This window comes from Myotis brandtii, unplaced genomic scaffold (genome assembly GCF_000412655.1).
Source record: "Myotis brandtii unplaced genomic scaffold, ASM41265v1 scaffold333, whole genome shotgun sequence".
NCBI lineage: Eukaryota > Metazoa > Chordata > Mammalia > Chiroptera > Vespertilionidae > Myotis > Myotis brandtii.
Genome location: NW_005362842.1, coordinates 3,253,804 through 3,273,835, shown reverse-complemented (window position 1 = coordinate 3,273,835; position 20,032 = coordinate 3,253,804).

Genomic DNA, 20,032 nt, shown 5'->3' with positions numbered 1-20,032 from the left:
TATCTACACTAATAAAAGAGAAACATGCAAATTGGTGTCACTCCGCTACACCCACCAGCCAATCAGAGTGACTATGCAAATTAACCCAACAAAGATGGCGGTTAATTTGCATACACAGGCACAGGAACGAAGACTGAAGACTCTGGCTGGAGTGAAGACTGAAGACTGAAGGCTGAAGACTGAAGACTGAAGACTGAAGAGGCTTGGCTTCTCCACTGTAGCTGCAGCAGAGAAGCCAAGCCTCGCTGTGGCCACAGCGGAGAAGCCTAGCCTCGAGGCTTGGCTTCTCCGCTGCGGCTGGACCAAAAGCTTGGGTCCCGGGTGCCGGAGGAAAACCGGTGCCAGCAGCCAAGGGAAAAAAAGGCCTATTGCGCAAATCTTCGTGCAACAGGCTTCTAGTAAGAATATATTTATATTGAATAATCCCCCAAACAATTGAGATTGAGAGGAATCTTCGTGCAACAGGCTTCTAGTAAGAATATATTTATATTGAATAATCCCCCAAACAATTGCTAAGATTGAGAGGTACTGCAGATGTATAGAATGGAGAGATATGTCCCATCAGGGAGGTCAGGGAAGGCTTCCTGGAGGAAGCTGACCTCAGAAGTTTGAGCATATTTGATCCTTTGGGAACACAAGAGCATGGTCCCTTCTGGGCTATGGGAGGAAGAACTCTGCTTATACCTCTAGGGTCATGCTCAGGCCTCTGGAATTTTTGAAAGGAGCTCAGTCCAGGTAGAAGGTATAGAGATGCCTACCATGGTGGGTCCTGGGAAGGTAGAGAGGTTTTGGCCACAGGAAGCCCAAATAGGAGGTAGCATGATCGAGTGTGGCTTTGAGTTTTTTGGGAGTGAGTCTATCTCTGGGATGCTAGGCCCCTATTTGACTCCAAACATAAGGCCAAACCTTGTCAGGAGACTTACCTAGATTTGGAAGTATCCTCAATCTCCTAATGTGATTTCTTGGTAATTTAAAATCCCATGTATTCCTTTCACAGTACAAACCATAAGTAAAGCTTGATATAAATGTCCTGGCCAATGAAGATGTCCTGAAGACAGTAATGCTCATAAGAAAAAAGAGGGTATAGTCCCTCGAGGATGTATCATCATCTCTGAGCTAGGTGGAAGGGAGTAGGAGATTTGTGTATTTATCAAGGAAGCATGGGTTTAAAATCATTGTGCAGCCTTTCTGTATAGCCTTCCAAGTGGCCTGTTGTGTCTGCCAGACCCTTGTATCAGCAAGCTAGTGCTGTATAACAAACAAAGTCAAACTCTCATAGCGCATAGTACAGGGGTGGACAAAGTAGGTTTACAGTTGTGACTACATGAAAGAGTTTGTTCTTGTATTGTTATTTACTTATTAATTGTTATATTATTTATTTGTATTATTATTATTGCTATTATTTCATATCCTTACTTATGATTCATCTTTTAGGTAATGATGCCTGGTAATTTAACCTACTTTTGCCCACCCATGTAATAATTACTTATGTTTTACTTATGGGTCAGCATATCCTCTAGGATCTGGCTGTTCTAGGCTGCAATTGCCTAAGCGAGGCTCCAGGCCAGAGACTGAGTTGTGCAGACATTCCATTGACCAAAGCAAGCCATTTAGCCAAGCCAACGTTAAGGAATAAATATGTGTATTCCACCCTCCATGACTCCAAACCTAGACATGTGGCAAAATCCAATTCGATGGAGCAGATAAATATACTCCTCCAATGGACATTCCTGACCACCATGAAATCCATCATATATCCTAAAACTCTGTCTGGGGATATGGAGTATTTCTCTCTCTTTGGGATACAGAGGAAGGTCGAGGGACCTCCCCTTATTCCGTGCACGAGTCCAGGCTTCAGAACTCAATTCTGTGTATCTCGATTTGCTTTCTTTTATTTATATTTTCCTTTCCTAGCCTTTCTGCACACACCTGATTCCCACGAGGACTCAAGTTGCCATGTCCCTGGTCAGTACTGTTTCCAGTTTTAGATAGTCAGTGCATACAGTTCTAAACCTGATCTGGGCTTCCAGGCCCAGAGTAGATGTGTAAGAATCATTTAGTGAGTGAGTGAATGAATGAATCCCCAGCCCACCCCCCGGTCACCATTCATAGGTCTACTGGAGGCCTCCACCTTCATTCCTGCCAACCCCACCTTCATTTCTGCCATCTAGACAGCTTGTCCAGCAATAGCGGAGCTTACTCCGGAACCCATCCTCACAATCAGTGACTACACAGGCTCCAGACCCTCTTTCTCAGCTTCCCAAACACTGGCCATGTGGTTGGCAGAAATTCCAAAACAGCCTTCAAAGTGTGGATGTGGGAGAGACCACATCCCCAGAATGCTTCACACACAAAAAGCAAATATTGTGACAAATAATTGGAAACATGATGCATTTATCTGCACTTTTGGTAGCTGCTCATATGTTCACATTAAACAGTTGAAAATAGATAATTAAAAATCTGTTTCAAAATGCAGAAACATGTAAAAATACTTTACCCATTCACAGATGAAAAATGAAAACAAATAAGTGTGAGCCTAGGGAAAATATAAATAAAAGAAAGCAAATTCCATCGGATGCAGGTCCCAGTGGATGGTGACTAGAACATGTGTCAGAGCACACACAATGGCCCACACGCCCCAATATGCAATCCCAATATGCAATCCCAATATACAGGTCTGGGCTGACGTGTAGCCTTTGCAGTCTGCCCAATCTGATGCTTTAGCTTTCCATGGGAGGGGAGTTGTGGTAGCAAACACTGAGTAACTATTTGGTGAGAAGCCCTCCACATAGGACTTGAGACCCAGATGAATGGATTGTAGGTCTAGCCTTGAAGTCTACCAGTAGCAACAAATGGGCATAAGGGCGGGGGCGGGGGAGGAGACATTAAACTGTAAGTGTCTGCAACCTCCCCACCTGCCAGACTGCAAAAGAGAAGCTTCTCTTTGGCCATTTGACCCTCTTTTCCCCCTGCTATTTCTGGGAGATGCTGGATCTACCAGTAATTTTCCTGGGACTTTTTTTTTAAAACTCTCATTTGGGGGAAAATATAAGGATAACCCACTTCGGAGAAAAGATGGACTTGAGAGAGAAGAGGAGTAACCAGGAAATTAGGTGTCATGCGTGGTTTGGCTTGGAAAGAATTTTAGTAGGGAGTTCATTATGAGGGCTGCTGTGGGAGGAGGCAGAAGTTAAAAGCCAGAGGAGTAAGGAAAGAGAATTCTAAGTGTTGCTGTGAATTATGATTCGGATCTTCTCCGACATCTTTGAGACATACCAATAAAAGATTTAAATTGCTTTAAATCCCTTCGATTGTGTGATTCTTTGAGTGCAACTCCATGCTGAGACTGGACCACGTGGGCCTTGGTGCCATTGGGGTTACATGAGTAAATAGCATTGAGTATACACTATGAAACATGTTCCCATAGAGGTGTGGACGGCACTTGGAGAATATAGAGAGGGGGCTCCCAGAAGAGGAAGCCAGGCTTCCCAGAGGCAGTCACGTTTGAGTGGATGCAGAAGGATATGCTCACCTTACATGCATGAATTGCAAGGATGTTCTGATTGGAGGAAATAATCTCTGCAAAGACACAGGGTGTCCCAGGGAAATGTGACACGTCTAGAGGGGAGAAGAAGAAGCCAAAAGCTGAGTGGGTAGACAGGAGCCACATGGGGAAAGGCTCAAAAGTCATTAGGAGAAGCTCAGCCTTTACCCTGTGGTCAAAAGAGAACCATGGTTTTGAACATGGGACTGGCATATCTGTGGGGTCATAGTCACTCAACCCCCTTGCCAGGGAGGCTGCAGTCCCTAAAATCTGCCTCTTCTGGATTCCATCCCCAGAACAGTGACCAGGGGAAACAGAATCGGGCCTCACGTTGACGCCAGAGATTACAAAGGCACTTGCAAGAAGTTCACAGTTCCCAATGAAAAGAAAGATGCACTCCAGAATTTAAAAAAAAAGAAAGAAAGAAAGAAAGAAAACATTTGTCATCATCTGAATTCATGTGCAGGGAACACATTTGTTTTCAATGAGTGTGCTTTTCAAACTTGTTTAAATGGAAATGGACTTGATTTCAAATGGCAACGCAGTCTTGGTGGCAATCTGATGTTTTATTTTATTGTTTGCAATTAGTGACAAGTGAGAAAAATATCCAAATCGTGCCGCCTCGCATAGGGCATGTGTTATACAAGTACTTAGCTCTGATGAAAGGATGGGGGTTGAGGGATGCAGCTACGGAGAACTTGAATGCCAGAAAGGAGATTAAAGACACAGCATCTCCAATCTCTTAACAAGAACAGGGGCACTAGAGTCAAGACGTACAGCTGGCTGCTGGGATATAGAGGAAACCAGTAAAGGAAGTTCTGTCCAAGGACAGGACAGCTGGGGGTGCGGGAAGCCCGGGCCAGACACCGAGCAGGAGCAACTTTGGGAAGAAAACTGCTATGGCTGGCACAAGAGACCGCTAGTATCGCCTAGGACAGAGTTTTCAACCTCAACACCATTGACGTTTTGAGTTGATAATCTTTGGGTTGGACAATGCACACTAGTATTGAAGGATATTTAGCAGCAACCTTGACCTCTTCCCACTAGATGCCAATAGAACGCCCCTCCAGATACAATGATCAAAAGTCTTCAGGAAGTGGTCAATGGGGGGGTGGGGAGGGAACATATGTAATACTTTCAACAATAAAGATTTAAAAAAGGAAGTCTCCAGACATTGCCAAATGCTCCCATGGAGACAAATTGACCTCAGTTGAGACACCACCCCTCCCACCCCGGCCTAGACTTTGATTACCAGTTCTGAACCTTGGTTAAGCTGAAAGACGGGTGTTTAGAGAGTAAGGTTTGACAGCTGAGAAATGCTCCATTCTGAAGAATCTAAAGGTCCTTAGCTTACTTCAGCAAAGCCCACTGCTGTCCTCTTATACTGGACCCCAGGGACAGGGGGCAGAGAGTCCCTCCGCTTTGATCTGTCGAGGATTTCATAAAAGACTGAAGAAGAACCGATCAGATGGCGTGGAGTGATGCAGCAAATGTGTGCTTAGAGCTCTGTGGAGCTGGGTTTGAGCCCAGGCTCCTTAACTTATGATGTGTGGCCTGTCCTTCACAGACCTGGACCCTTGCTTCCTTACCAGGCTCAAGACCAGCTGTGGGCAAACTACGGCCCGCGGGCCAGATCCGGCCCGTTTGAAATGAATAAAACTAAAAAAAAAAAGACCATACCCTTTTATGGAATGATGTTTACTTTGAATTTATATTAGTTCACACAAACACTCCATCCATGCTTTTGTTCCGGCCCTCCGGTCCAGTTTAAGAACCCATTGTGGCCCTCGAATCAAAAAGTTTGCCCACCCCTGCTCAAGACACATTGGTCTGCTGGGAGCTCCTCATACATCTCACACTCACCTTTGCGCATGCTGTTGCCTCTGCCTAAAACACACACACACACACACACACACACACACACACACACACACAGTTTGCTCACTCACCCTGCTCATTCTCCAGGTCTCAGATTAAATGTTGTCTCCTCACAGATGTTTCGTTGATGCCCTGGACTTTTACGTTCCAGTGGTGTACAATGTATAGCACCCTGTACTATTCACAATCAAGTAAGTATTGGCCGGGGGGACGCTGAGGGAAAGGTGGAGAAAGAGAAAAAGAAGTAAGCCTGAGAGAGCATGACCAAGAAAGAAATAGACAAAGAGACAGAGAAAGAAGGAGAGAAAGAATCCCATGATGAAGTTTTTAAAGTAGAGATTAGAAAACAAGTCAATGATAACAATTAGGTTCTTCTCACCCTCTAACCTCTGTGTATGTTCACGATTGCTTTCCTTCTGGGTGGGACTAGATTTTCACAACCTTGTAGAAATAACTGAGGAATATCATTTGCGTAATATCATTTCATGTTAATATCATCCCCAAGTGATAGGGGCCACCATCTTCCTATTTTACAGGAGGGGAAGCTGAGGCTTAGAAAATAGTAACTTGCCCAGAGCTACATCACTAGTGAGTGGCTGAGTCCGAACTGGAATACAGGCACGAGATTCCAGAGCCTGTCTTCCTGGCCACACAGGAGGGAACTGACCCAACGCTGGGCTGCGGCACAAAGTGATGTTCAATAAAGATTTGCTGAATGAATGGGACCACAGGTGGGCTTTGCTTCAGGGACATTTTCATCCAGTCCTGCGTACAGCAGAGCTCAGTCCTGCCCATCCCATCCCGCCGCCACCACCCCACCCCCCGCTCACTTATCACCGTGTAATTGAAATAATGCTTATCGACAGAGTCTCACAAACAACTGCTCAATTTTCCTCAAAATTCAATTAAACTTCGTTTATTCTGGGGATCGATCCAATTAAAAGAAGGAAAATTTCAGATGGTCTGAGCAACACCATCCATCTTCAAACACAGTGTCTACCCCAGTGATGTAATAATTCGCCCAATCAATGCTTTAAAAGCATTTAGCAGTCTTGATAATGAACTTTTGTCAAAACAGCCTTGCAGAGCAATAAGTGCCTGCAGATTAATATGAAGTCATAAAGGGCTAATGCCTTGGGAGGGGGGTTGAGTCAGTAGGAGCCGTGGCCTGGAGCTTCCACACCTTCTCAAAACCAGGCTTGGGCAACGTGTTCAGGACCCAGAAAACGCCGAATGCGCTCCCTCGTTTCTGCTTGCCTGCAGGTTCCTCTCCCTTCTATAGACTCTGATTGCCAACTCCACCAGCCAGGGACAAGGGGTGCCCTGGACCCAGATGATCACACTCACACACAGAGCATTTGGGGCAGCCACCTCAGTGGAGAAAATGTCCAAGAGAAGTAGGCTCTGCTTGAAAGAGTTTCTATTTGGTCTTCCAAAATCATCTTTGAGCTGCAAGAAACCTTTTCTCCTACCAATCTCCTCTTTTTCTTGGGGGTATTCAATTTACTAGCCATGTGGCCTCAAGCAAGTTGCTTAAGGTCTCTGGGCTTTAGTTTCTTCAGCAGCAAAATGGGAATAATAGCATTTATTAAAGCTCAGGGGAAAGAGGTTGGGTTGGATTCTAGGTGCTAAGGATGCAAAGAGTAATAAGACCTGCCTCTATCCTTAAAGACCTCACAGGCACTGGGGAGAGGTAGGTGCAAACAGCCACGATGCAAGAAGCTAATGCTGCTGGGGATACCTTAATCCGGTGCTGGAAACACAGTGCCCGAGGGATCGGAGGGGCTTTACCAAGGCGGTGACCTTTGAGCTGGTCCTTGATCAAAGAGCAGGTATTTGCCAGGTGGGAAGAGATGGGGAGGGATTTCCGGGCTGAGTAGACTGCAAGTTCAGAGTCATGGAGGCATGACAAGGAATGGCACATGCGAGGTATATGACATCCTGAAACAGAGTCAGAAAACGGAACGGGGCAGGTTGACTAAGCCGGACCTTTAGAGGGCTCATTTGCCAGGATAAGGAGATTGTCCTTTATTCTAAGGGAAATGGGGAGCCATGAAGGTCTTAAGCAGGGGACTGATATGGGAATTGAACTGGAGAAAGTTCAATCAGCTAGCGGCCATAAGAGAGATGGGCTGGTGGAGATGGGGCTGTTGGAATGATTTAGATGAGATATGATGGCAGCCTCAGTGGTCGCACCACACAGCCCCCCTCACCTAGGAATCCCCCCAACTGCCCTCTCCCACACTGGACACACCCACCCACCCCAACCTTTCTGTTCCAATGATAGTGTCTCCATGCCACCAGGCAGGAAACCCAGGAATCCTGCACATTCTCCTTTCCTCACAATCCCTAAGATTCCCTCGGAAATCATCTATATGCTTGAACACTGGGTCCTGTATGGAAAACATGACACCCCGTCCCAAAAAGGTCAGCTCCCTTTAGTCCAGCAAGGTCCCCTTATCACTCCCCGAGGGAGGCCAGGATGCTAAGTATCCCCTGCAACCAGACCTGGACATGCCAGAGCTGTCCGTGGTCCTGGCTTCCTGGGTCTGGGGAAAGGGTAAGGAAAGCTGCTCCCCAAGGCAGGTCAGAAACTCTTGTGTGGGTTCAGGAGAGCTCCCCACCACCACCACCACCAGAATCAGGGCTTGGTAAGTCACTCCCTGGAGAACTGGGCCAGTCTGAGCTGGGAGAGTCCAGACAGGCTTAGCTGGGTGAGCCCTGGGCCCTGGGAGGTCCGGATCCCTCAGGGGACAGTTCTCCATCTCCCACTCCATCCCTCCAGGCTGGCGGTCTTTGAGTGATCAGTGCTCACACCAAGCTCTGGCTCCAGCTTCCAGAACTAGTAATTCCTTCAGCATCTCCTCTCCTTTCTGGTTTTATTCACTTTAAAACCAGAAAAAAAAATCTGAGATTATCTAGCGCTTTATAAAGCTGGGAATCGGGTGGCCAGGGGAATACAACTCTTGCTCCATTTTCTGGAAGTCACTGCACGCCGATGGGATACCAGGCCCTGACCTGCTCTCACAAAGGCCTGGGATTAGGAAAGAGGAGGATTAAGAATTAAAGGAGGTAGGGAAAGAAAAAGAAAACGCCTGTGCTGCTAGATCAGGGGGAGTATTAAATGACTCCAGGTCCAGAAATGCCTTTTCAAAGACTTCTGCCATTAGGACTTAATATTAAATTTACTCCTTCTGTGCCTTAAAAAATTAGCTAATTTTTTGTTCAAAAGGTGCTTTTAATGCCAAAGGTATGGCTTAGGCTGAAAGGTGCAGGCACATCAAACATCATTTGGGGGGGGCGGGGGGTTTCAAAGGGCTGTTTCAGCAGGATCCTGCCCTCCTCATCCCCCTCCATGGCTGATGAAGTTTCTGAGCCCCTGAAGCCAGATCTTGTGTTCTTGGCTATCAAAGGCCCCAGCAACACTGAGTCCGTCTGTCTGTCCCAATAAAACTTTCTCATAGAAAGCCTCCCTTCTACGAAAAGATCTGAGGGGAGAATAAAAAGGATGCTGATTTGCCAGGAAACAGGAGGGAAGCCCTGCTGAGCTGATAGGAATTTTCTGACCAGATTTGAATACATTTGGCCCAGACAAGGGGGTGCGGGGAAAATCCATTACTTTGGAGAAAAGCCTCATAGGATTTCAAAAAGAAATATGTTAATGTTGAGAGAAATCATTTGTGTGGGTTTGTGAGTGAGTGTTTCTGTCATCCCCAAGTTTAACATCTTCAACCAGGAGCAAAGGGCAAAAGCGGTGGAATTAAGCCACCACTGTTCAGGGGAGTCCTGAGGGAGCTGGGGTTGGGGCTGGGAGGGGCCTCTGCAGCCTCCCTGACCTGGCCGGGCACTCTATAACCACCTGGATCTAGGGTCCAACCCTCAGACAGCTGGGGAGCCCCCCACACACACACCAAGATCCCTCAGGCACAATGATTGGAGGGCCATCCTTGCTTAAGCCTCCACTCAGTAATTCACAAGCTGTGCTCACAGAGGCCTCCCGGACAGTTCCCAGTAACCAGATGGGAAGACTGAGGCCTGAAAGAGGAAGGGCATTGCCAAAGGGGTTGTGCTAGCCCCTGCCCTCTACTGCACCCTGCTGGATCCTGCCCACACACCTTCTCCCCACAGCCCCTGCATACCCACCACCTGGCCTGCCCTCTGAGGACGGCACTGGGCAACTATTATACCTCCACCTGTAGCCTCTGGAGACACCCTACAAATGAGGTGTCTGTCGTTCCCAGCCCTGGAGACAGGCCGCTCGGTGGCCTGGCCTTGTCCCAGGTCCTGTGGGAACTGAACAATTGTGTCAGATAATTACAATAGTTCCCCCTTATCTGAATTTTTGCCTTCTGTGGTTTTGGTTACCCATGGACAACCACCATCCAAAAGTTATTAAATGGAAAATTCCAGAAATAAACAGTTCCTACGTTTTAAAGTGCACGCCAGTCTGAGTAGCGTGATGAAATCTCGTGCCTTCCCACTTTGTCCTGCCAGCGACGTGAAACTTCCCTTTGTCCAGCGTCTCCACGCTGTATACGTTGCCTGCCCATTAATCACTTAGTAGCCATCTCGGTTACCAGATCAACATTGAGGTATTGCAGTGCTGTGTTCAAGTAACTCTTATTTTACTTAATAATTACCCCAAAGCACAAGAGTAGTGATGCAGGCAATTTGGATAACCTATGGGAAGCCGTAAAGTGCTTCCCTTAAGTGAAGAGATGTGTATGTACGGGGAAAAGTATAGTATATATAGGGTTCAGTACTACCCACGGTTTCAGGCATCCACTGAGGGTGTTGAAATATATACCCTGAGGATAAAGGGGAGGACTGTAGTCAGAATACTCCCCCTGTGGCCTCAAGAGGCAGTGTGCCTGGATTCAGGAGTCTCGAGTCCTAGGTTCAGCTTGGTGTTTTCCTTTAGGCCGCACTTCCTTCCTCACTAAAATGAGGACAATTCCATCAACTTTGCCTCTGCTTCACAGGCCAGCGGTGAAATTCCAAATAGGTCAGGAATAAAAGCTGTGGTCTGGCAGAGCAGGCAACAGGAGGCCCTTTCACCCCTCCAGCAGTTTCAGGCACAAGCAAGAAGAAGGAAGGAGGTTGTTCAGAAGGCTGTACTGTGTGGTTGTTGCAAATCCACCTGAGTTCCTTGGAGACCCTGCACCCCACCCCCCAGATCAGCACTGAACTTTTCTCACAATAGTTTGTGGGCTCTGTTCTTCATTAGAAGAAGAGTTGGTCAAACTCAGGGAAGAAAAGAACCCCGGGGACTTGTTTCTTGGGGTGATGATGAGGGATGGGGAGGGAGTCAGGGGCTGGAGCTGCCTGATTTGGACTCCCATCCTGAGCTTATTATACAAGGAATTGGGGACCCACAAACCCCAGCACTTGAATCTGAGCATTGTACTCTTGCTAGGAGAGGGGCAGGAGAGAGAAAAGAGAGACAAGAGACGATAGCTCATCATTAATGGTCTTGAATTAATATAAATTAGTCGAGCTCATCGTGGCTGCTCCCAGTCAGGCAGAGCATAGGGCTGCCGGGGAGCAGCATGGAGGTCCCTTTCACCTCACATTCACTCGGCCATCCATAAAGCTGCTGCTGACCATGCACTCTTCCCTGCCTCCCGCTCCCTCCTTCCCTCCCTGCCCCCACAGCAGCTCCAGACGCTGGAGGTGTAAAAAGAAAAAGGCTGTTGATGGCACCCCTGGGCTGAGGGCAGCCCCCAGAGCCTGCAACCTTTGGAACAACCTTTGGAACGTTGCAGTCCAGAGAATCACTGCCATTCAGAGGAGGGGGGCATCCTGAGCTCAGCCGCAGACCAGACCCTTGGCTTTTCCATCCCGCACTCTCACCCTGAGCCCAGGTCACAACAAATCAATGCCTGGGGTCTGGGCTCCCAGGATATTGCTAGGACAGTGGGCTGCCCAGGACTTCGGCGTGTTTGTTTGAACACATGTTGTGGTGAATCCTCTCCCTGCAAGGAGCCTGAGTCAGGCTGCACCCCAGCCCCCAACCACGGCAGTTCAGTTATAACTCAGGGGATGCAAACTGCCCATCAGATAGCACAGGGGCAGTTTGGTACCAACAAAGGGGCACGGAGCTGAGGTTCTGTGGGTGATGACCAACGGAGGCATGCAATTGGCTGCTTACCACAAGGCTCAAAGGTCAAAGGGCACTCCCAGTATCACTGGGAGAGAGGACTTTTAATTCCAAGTACACATAAGGAAACTGACAGGCCCAGAGAGGTCAAGTCACTTGCCAGAAGGTCACACAGCTGGTAAATGACAGAGTTGGAGTTAAAGTAGTGACAAGAGCTAAATCTCATCCATGAGGCGTTTACAGCTTTACATGCAATTCCTCATACAATTCTCACAACTTCAGTGAGACAGGACTAGTATCACCCAGTTTGGAACGTACAGCAACTGAAGCTCAGAGGGGTGAAGCCACATTGCTCAGGGTCACACAGCTGGTAGGCAATGGAGCTGCAATCCCAACCCACAGCTGTCTGGCCCAGGAGCCCCACAGCAGGGCACAGTCTCAGGGACCAGCCTGCCTCACTTCAAATCCTGCCTTTTCATTTACCAGCAGTGTGAGTCTGGATGAGTTCTTCAGCACATCCTCTGTGCCTCAGTTTCCCTATCTATAATAGGGAAATAATTATCATCATGTAGTAGCAATGAAGACTAAATTATTGATACCCATAGAACACTTATAGCAGAGCCTGGCCGGTACCAAGTGCTGTGCATTTGTGAAGTGAATCTTTCTTCTGTCCAACCCTAATTTCACTAATTCTCTAAGTATTAGGATGGAAATTGGCACCTGGAGGACCCTCCTCTCCTAGGCCCGGGTTTGAGAGAGGCACGCGCCTAAAACACGCCACAGACCCGGCATCCGTAATGCCTCTGTCAGAGCAAACGAGGCCATTAACTGACGAGCTGTGTGATGGGATTGTCCCGTGCGGTATTTATTATAGGGTCCTTTCCCTGACACCTCCCAGGGAGAGAATATTAAATATTTAATGCACACCAGGCTGCTCGTTTTTCATCCCCACTTCAGCACTCAAGTCAGCTCTGGTCTGGGGAGAGCCGAAGTCCACCAGCCTGACACCCTAACGCCGTCCCTCCTCCCTGCCGCTCCCCTCTCACCAGGTGTGGGGCCAGGCACAGGCTGGGATGGAAAGTGACAAGGACCTATGCCAGGGACTCTTGGAGCTGAGACCCAGGTGAACCCTAGAAAGGTTTTTCTCCCTCAGCCACCCTCAGGGTCAGTGGGGGGGCGGTGTCTAAGGAAGGTCAGGGGAAGCAGTGCGCCTCACCCAAAGACCAGCAGAGCCCTCATCAGCCACCAGGGCCTGGGAGCCTTCACAATGCCCACCCATCTCTCCTGCACCACCTGCAGCTGCTCCCCACCCCACCTGCACCTCTACCCCACCTGCAGCTGCTCCCCACCTCACTGCATCTCTGCCAGAGGCTTCTTCTGGCTGCAGGAGCCTGCTCAGCGGGCACACGGTGAGCTGGAAGTGCCAGGGAGAAAATGTCCCTAAAGCAAACCTAGACCAATGACAGACTGACTGTGCGTTGGTGTGTAAAAGCCCCAGCTTCCTTGCCCCTCGTGTGGGCTAACTCAGGGGTACATGTTCTGCACCTTCCCCCAGAGGTCCCAAGTCGAACTGGGTTCCTGTGGCCCACAGTGGTCACCTGCGCAATAACACAGCCTTATAGGCTTCCTTTTTCTCTCTGTCTCATGTCCCCTGTGCCTGTACGTGCATCCTGGGATCACCTCCCATACAAACTGCCTGCACTCAGTTCCCTGTCTCAGGGCTGCTTCTACAGGAACCTAAACTAAGGCAGTGCGTTGTCCAAGAGGGGCCTTATCATACACGATGGATGTCTCAGACATGTGTTTATTCTTCCATTGAGCACCTACCTGCTCAGGACCAGGCCCTGTGCTGGGGACACAGCAAGGATCCCCAATATCTGGCTCCTACACCCCACAAGCTCCCAGGCTGGTTGGGGGCACAATCATGAGATGCCAACACCATGCAATGTGATCAGCTCTCACCACCCTCACCCCCAGCCCAGCAAGGCACCCAAGTGATGCCAACCGGAAGATAAAGTCACCCTATCATCTCAGCTCACTCCCCAGTGGAAACATTGGGCTCCTGAGGGAATGTGCACACTGACCACCATGCCCAGCCACTTAGAGAGATCTTGTCAATCCTGATTCCCAGGGCGGGTCTGGACAATTCTCAGCACCTATGTTCTGCCCAGCAGCCCTGCACCAGTCACTGTCTGGGAGAGTCTCAGCCCAACCAAGTTAATGGGTGGAGACTCTGTTCCACTGCTCATTCTCGTCCTTCTCAGCCCTGGCTGCACCTGAGAGTCTCTGAGAGATCACACCTAACGACTGTGATTCTGTTAGCCTGTAGCAGGCTGGGCGTGGCTATTCTCTGACTTTCAAAGTTATCAGGTGATTCTAACAGCAGCCATCATTGAGAACCACTAGTAGTTGATCCACAAGCACATATGGAGCACTGGTTGAACACCAGGGATGTGCCTTCTGGAAGCTTCTACCTAATATGGGAACTAGGACAGTGAACAGATGATAATAATGAATGACTTTCCAGGTAATTGGTTTTTTGTTACTTTTTTAATTTAGCAAAAATTTCTGTCACCAGTTGCTAAGCAATAATCTAAGCACTCTACAAATTGGATTCATTTAGCCCTCATAACAACAGTGAGACAGGTACCATTATTATTAGCCCCTTTTCCAGATGAAGAGACTGAGACTGGGACACAGAGAGCTAAGTTACTGTGGAAAGTCACATCTAAGAAATGGCTGCAATAGGATTCAAACCCAGAGAATCGGACGTTGGACTTTAAGCTTCTAACCAAAGTTCTCTGACGGCAAGGATTCCTGAATCTCAGAGGGATTTATGCAGAAACACAGATGCTTGGCCTCCTTCACTCTCCCACTCCCCACCACCCTCAGCCCTGTTCAATCAGATGAGGTGAGACCTGAGGACCTACATTTTTTACATGTCCCGGGTGATTCCAATGCAGAAACACAGATGCTTGGCCTCCTTCACTCTCCCGCTCCCCAACACCCTCAGATCCCTGTTCAATCAGATGAGGTGAGACCTGGGGACCTACATTTTTTACATGTCCCGGGTGATTCTGATGCAGTGTCCTGAGGACCGCCTTCTGAGGAAAGGGCAGGACAGGGCTGGCCCTTTAGCCAGGTGGCATACAAGAAGCCAAAGTCCCAGGAGCACTGCAGCCCCCTCCTTGATCTTAGATGAATCTGGGGGAAGCCAGCTGCCACGCCATGAGGACACCCAGCAGCCCCATGAAGAAGCCCACGTGGAGAGGAACTGAGGCCGCCAACAGCCAGCACCATTGTGCCTTCTTAAAACTGGACCCTCCAGCCCCAACTAACATCTTGATGCAACCTCATAAGAGACCCTGAACTACAACCCCCCAGTCAAATCCACAAACACTTTCAGATAATGTGTTTGTTGGTTTAAGTCCATTTTGGGGTACTCATTATGCAACAGAGGATGACTAATATACAAGGGAACAACTTTCACGGTCCATGAGGATCAGAAAAAGCTGCAGAAATGACATCTAGGCCAGGGTTTGAAGAACACAGGCCAAAGTGGAGAGAGAAGGCATTCGTTCCAGGTGGAGAGAACAGCATATGCTAAGGCAGAGGTGAGTGAAGTGAGCTGGAACTCGGGGACTTTTCCAGAAGCAGAGGAGGCACCCTAAGAAGTGTCTAGAGATGGAGCAGGGGCCAGGTCGTGATGAACAGAGTGACCATACATCCCAATTTGCCCAGTATGGTCCTGATTTATGCCTGTTGACCAGGCATCTCAGGCAATTTACTATTTGTCCTGGGTAAAATCATCTCAATGTAGATGGTAAGTTAGATATGGTTACCCTATTGATGAGCCCAGTGTGCAAGCTAAGGCATTTGGTCTTTACCTTGGAGGCAATGGGGAGCCATGGAAGGTTTTGAGCTGGGGAGTGGCCTCTTTCAAATTGTGTTTTAGAAAGTTCCATTTGCACAGAGTGCACCAGTGTGCAGGATGAACTGGTTTGGAGGGTGGACTGGTTTGCAGAGTGAGTGTGGAACAAGATGAGATGCCAGAGAAGAGATGGGTACAGACGCTCGTCCAGAGTGGTCAGTGACCATGACAGCCTGTATTGAGGCCGATACAGTGGTAATGGGGTCAAGGTAAGTTTAGGGAAATGTAGGAGATATTAAACAGATGTGGCTACAGTCAGAGATGGAGGAGAAGAAACTAGAGGGTGATTTTGAGGCTATCAGGGGATGTGGCCCCACATTTCAGAGACCAAAGCTCTGTCTAAAAATAGCTCTCAAATGAGTCACCTTAATCAGAGCCAACAAGGATTTGGCTGGTTTGTTACTGAATTGCAGGGGATTTGGCCAAAGAGACTGAAACCACATGTAGTCTTGGCTCCAACAGGTCGCATGGGACCCAGTCTCCTGCTGAGGACAGTGACATAGCCCTGCTGCATGCATAATCTTGTGTCCTTCTCACAAGTCTGCAAGAATGCTGCAATTATGTTTTTCATTTTACAGTTAAGGCATCAGGCCTGGGAGAAGCTTCCAGAATGTTGGCTGTAGGACCTCCAACCCAGGCCTCCCCAGATAGTCGGTATCAGCTGGAAAGAGGTTTTGAGGTGAAATCCCTAGAAACACGCTCTTGCCTCCGCCCAGCCAGGATATCTTGGCTGAACTTGAGTCACCCTCCTAATAAAAATTCCATGTTCCATCAGCAGAATGCTTCCAGCCCAATTAGATCAATTTTCTCTAAGTAGCAATAAATGTGTTTTCCTTTCAGGGGCCAGCCCGACACATTAAGCAGGCTTGGGGCAGCCATTCCCCAGGCTGCTGGCTCTGAGTGCGTGGGGTCAGGGGTCACAGTGCCGCCACCTTCAGCTCATTAGTGGGTCCCATTCATCTTTGCTGGGGACACCAGCACTCAACATGGTGGCAGGACTCAAGGCGGGGGGGTGTGGGCAATTCATCAGAGACTGGTTCGCCGGAGACAAGAACAGAAAAGCAGGCCTGCTCATGGGCCTGCAGGAGCCCCAGGCCCCAGCAGCTGAGGCCTAGCCGCCTGGTTAAAGGTTAACCTGGTCCAGGATGTCTGTCTGTGGGGGTCTCAGCCACCATGCAGGGTACTAAAGGCCCCGGGCAGGCCCCTGTCAGATGCACCTGGCTCCTGTCTGCTAGCAGAGCTCCCTATCAGGCCACCTCCCTGGCACCCGAAATCCATCCAGGCAAGGCCGACAGGGGCCTGGAGAATGACACTGTCACTTCAGCCCCCTGTGGCCCAGGGACCTGCCTGGAATAGGCCCTTTGATTTGCAAATCCAGATTCTAGGAAATAGAGAATGCTAAGCCACTGCCTTACCCTGCCCTGCCTGGGCCACCACCAGGCCTGGAGGAAGCTTGGCTTCCCCAGGGCTGAGGCTCAGCCTCCGTCACATACACAGCCCCCACCACCTGAGCTAGGCACACACCGCAGCCTGGACACGGGGTTGTCAGAGGAGCAGCATTTGAGCTCGCCAGGCTGCCGTAACAAAGTGCCATAAACTGAGTGGCTTAACCTACCGATATTTATTGGCCCTCAGTTTTGCAAGCTGGATGTCTGAGATCAAGGGGTCTACAGGGCCAAGCTCCCTCTGCAGGCGCAAGGGACGGATCTGGTCCCAGCTCTGTCCACCCTCTGCTAGGTCGTGGCTTGCGGCAGCATAGCCCCAGCTTCACATGGTCTTCTCCGTGTGTGTGTTTATGACCAGGTTTCCCCTTTTTCTATGGACACCAGTCATATTGGATGAGAGCCCACCTTCATGGCCTCATTTAACGTAATCACCCCTGAGGTGCTAGAGGTTAGGACCCCAACACATGCCTTTGAGGAAGGGACATAATTCAGCCCATGATTACCCCGCTTTGAGCCAAAGAGAAATAAGGCTCCGTGATCCCAGTTCACATGGCAGATGTGTATGGAGTCTTTGAGGAAGGGACATAATTCAGCCCATGATTACCCCCCTTTGAGCCACAAGAGAAATAAGGCGCCGTGATCCCAGTTCACATGGCAGATGTGTATGGAGCGCCCACCGGGCCCAGCACGGGCACCGGGGTACAATGAAGAGCTGTGTCTGCCCCAGAAATGAACAGAGGGCAGGGAAGCCAGCATGCATCAATCACACAAGCAAATGTCCCATTACAAACCGTGGTGGGAACTTTGAAGCAGAAGCATGGGCAGCTAGAAGCAGGTACCCAGGGCACACTGCAGGCGGGACGTTGAGCTGGGCCGGCGTGACCAGGCAGAGCCATTCCTGGCTTTCCCAGCTCTTCCTCTGTCCAGTGACCCGCCCTCACATCCTCCTGTCCAAGCCATCAGGAGCCATGCTGCCCCCAGCCCCCCAGCCCCTGCCTGATGTCTTTCCTGGAAACAGGATTAATGGGGTCTGAGCAAGTCTGGCCAGGAACCACAGCTCGGGGTAACCTTTCCACAGAGCCCAGGGGCCTGCAGAGTCTCCTTGATTTATATCGCCCCCAGCCACACTGCCCTCTCAACAGAGAGCCCCTCCTTCAGTGCTCCCGGTGCTTGCAGACAAGCTGCCACTCGGTCCAGACGATGACAGCAGGCACTTGGGGGACCTTTGCCGTCCTGATTCCCACAGCCCCCACCCCCACTCCAGAACGCCTCCTCAGCACCCTAACTACAACTGAAACTTATTAATGGAATTACAAAAATAGCTGTTTCGTGTCTGTCTCCCCCACAGGCTGCAAGCTTTAATGACAACTATGACCATTTTCTCATCCACTTCCATATGCCCCAACTCCAGGCCGGGGCCTGAGACATAGTCGTGCTCTGTAAGCATTGGCTGAGGAAATAAACAAAATCATTATTTACTCAACCTCCTGCTTCTCCCAAAACCACAAGCTGACCCACAGGCTCGATGCGAGTCTGTGCCACTCCTGAGGGCACCAGGAGAATAAAGATAAGGACCAAGAGGGGTGGCATTCAGGGTGCAGAGGACAGACTGGGCAAAGATAAGAGCCGTGAGAAAGTGCAAAGTGGGTTTGCAGAACAGTGAGCATTTCGGTTTGGCCAGAGCAGGGCCTGAATGCTGGGCTTAGGTGGTGGTTCTAGGTGCCATGGAAGGGGGCTGAGTGGTGGCATGATCAGAGCTGGGCTGTGCTGATGCCAAGAGCAGGTGAGTCCACATGACAATGAAAAGTGTGGGGCCACAGCTCAGGATAGAGTTTTTTGCTAAAGCAAAGCTTTAAGAGCTGTCCCAGAAGGAGGGCAATCGAGATCACTGATGGAGAGCAGAAAGAGGAGGTCAGCCCTAGCCGGTTTGGCTCAGTGGATAGAGCGTCAGTCCGCGGACTAAAGGGTCCTGGGTTCGATTCTGGTCAAGGGCATGCACCTCAGTTGTAGCTCTCAGGGATGTTGCAGTTAGTGGAAGAAATGATTTTGATATAATGAGATCACATGGTAGAGCAGGCAGGATAATGACACCCAAAGATGTGGCTATGTTGCCTCACACGGCAAAAGGGACTTTGCCGATGGATTAGGATCTTCGGATGGGAAGACTACCCTGGATTGTCTGAGTGGGCCCAGTAGAATCACGGGGCTCCTATAAGTGAAAGAGGGAGGTGGGAGAGTCACAGTCAGGAAAGGAGATGTGAGGACAGAAGCAGTGATCCGGGTGAGAGAGAGATGAAGTTGCTACACAGCTGGCCTTGAAGGTGGAGGAAGAGACCACAAGCCAAGGAATGCTGGTGGCCTCCAGATGCTGGAAAAGGCAAGGAAACAGATTTGCCCCAGGTCCTCCAGAATGAATGCATCCCTGCCAACACCTTGATTTTAGCCCAATAATTCCCATTTCAAACGTGTGACCTCCAGAATTTTAAGATAAATAACTTGTACCATTTTACACCACTTCGTTGGCAGTAATTTGTTACAGAGCAAAGGGAAACTACTATACACAGTCACATAGTTATGCACACAGGGTTGTGGGGCCTCAGGGATACCATGCATGTGTGGTTGTTCAGGCGGCTGCGCACGACCCAAAAATAGCCAGCTAAGAGGGTCATTGGGGCTAAACTTTAGTCCACACTCCTCTTACCAAGCCACGAGTGAGCCCTGTGAGGACTGTGGCTCGGCGGCATGGGGACACCTTTTCCTAATCACACATAGACACTTTCCCTTTGTCAAAAGATGTGACCAACTGAGGAAGTGGTAGGGGGTTCGTTCTCTAATTTGCACAAAGGGACAACATGCATAACTGAGGCCCTGGCAGGAGACTGACTCTTCCTGAGGTAGTCAGGAAGGCCTTCATGGAGGAGGCGACATCTGCGCTAGATTTTAAACAACAAACGTGGAAGGAAAGGGGAGCCATCCCAAGGAAAGAGAACGGCAGAGGAGTCTGGAAGAGCCTGGTGCACTTGGGGGAAGAGAAAGTTCCACCGGCTGGAGCATCATTTGGAAGACAAGATTCAGAGATGTCAAGTTCGGTTCGGGACGTGTAGACGCTGAGGGGCCTGTTGGACATTCACAGG